The sequence below is a fragment of the Leptodactylus fuscus genome, chromosome 7, assembly GCF_031893055.1.
Source record: "Leptodactylus fuscus isolate aLepFus1 chromosome 7, aLepFus1.hap2, whole genome shotgun sequence".
NCBI lineage: Eukaryota > Metazoa > Chordata > Amphibia > Anura > Leptodactylidae > Leptodactylus > Leptodactylus fuscus.
The window spans coordinates 36704290-36705711 of NC_134271.1; the positions used below are offsets into that span (position 1 = coordinate 36704290).

General features: G+C 52.4%; 1 pseudogene; it reads left to right on the top strand.

Annotated features, from left to right (window-relative positions):
• The first annotated feature begins 737 nt into the window (after positions 1 to 737).
• Positions 738 to 830, top strand: LOC142214701 (U2 spliceosomal RNA; annotated as a pseudogene).
• The last annotated feature ends 592 nt before the right edge of the window (positions 831 to 1422 follow it).

Consider the following 1422-nt stretch of genomic DNA (forward strand, 5'->3'; position numbering starts at 1 on the left):
TCTCTCTCTCTCTCTCTCTCTCTTTCTTTCTCTCTCTCTCTCTTTCTCTCCCTCTCTCTCCCTCTCTCTCCCTCTCTCTCTCTCCCTCTCTCTCTCTCCCTCTCTCTCCCTCTCTCTCCCTCTCTCTCCCTCTCCTCACCATATACACCGTATATATGCCCACAATAGTTATTCTGTGGGTTCTTACATCTGCGCTGCTTTTTTATTTCAAGGGCCTACTGTTTTTAGCAGTGACTCTCTATGTGGAACCCTACCCAATGACTATGTTTTCAGACGGGACATTTCACCCATCTTGTTTTTCCATGCAACTTTGGATAACCGTGCATGCACACAACCTTGGTTTTTGCTGTCATGCATGAGTATAAATCTAGAAGGAGCCATTCAACTGTTACGGCAGCCATACGAGATAGGGCTCATGCAATAAGCTTGCATAGTCCTTAGGTTTGTTGCTGAAATTCTAGCTGCCAGCCCCACAGAAAAGTAAGATTAATTTGCATATGTTGGAACACTGAGCAGCATCACAGTAAAGCTACCTAGCAACCAGCGGGCTGGCAGCAGAAATCTAGTAAGGCATCTCCCAGAGTTAAAGTCAGTTTTATTGTGACACTCTCAGTCTTCTACCTATGCAATTTCGCCTCAATTTTGGCTGGGGGCTGCCATCTTGGGTTTCTGTAGCCAACTCTCCCTTAGCAGCTGACTCCTACTGTATGTGCAGACCACAAAGGGGAGACAACAGCATCTCTTCTCGGCCTTATGGCTAAGATCAAGTGTAGTATCTGTTCTTATCAGAATTTATTCTGATTCCAGAGAAACCTTGTATCCCACCAGTTCGGGGCCGAGAACGCGAGCCCCTTGTCTACGAGTGATAGAACACTTCGGACGACGAGGAGCAAGAGAGAGCAGCTGAAGAAGCAACTGAGCTAGAACACTGCTGGAGAAGAAGACGACGAAGAGGACGAAGATGGCGACTTCAGGGGACGTCGTGGCAACCACCGCTGCTGCTCCTCAAGAAGACGTCGGACGGAAGACGGCAACCGGAGACGCCAGCCCTGAAGCTCTCCCCGGGCCTGGTGTACCCGGTCTGCGGAAACAGGGACCTCCTTCACTGGAGCCCTGGATGAAGCAGACCGTGGTGCTCAAGCTTAGGGAGGTGGACGGGAGGCTCCCGGACCTGAGCGAGGAGGTCTTCTGCCGGACCATGCTGGCAGACCAGGGCTTCTCCCCCTGCCAGACCCTCAGCGTCCAGAGCTTTGTGACGGGCTTATTCTACGTCACCTTTGCAAGTATGGAGATCTGCCGCCGGTACTGGGAGGCGGTCAAGTCAGCGGCACCGGGCTCCCCCTTCAAGGCCTTCCTGGGCAGCTGCCCTGTCCAGATGGATGAGAGGAGGGTGACGGTGACGATGAGGAACCCGCACACCCC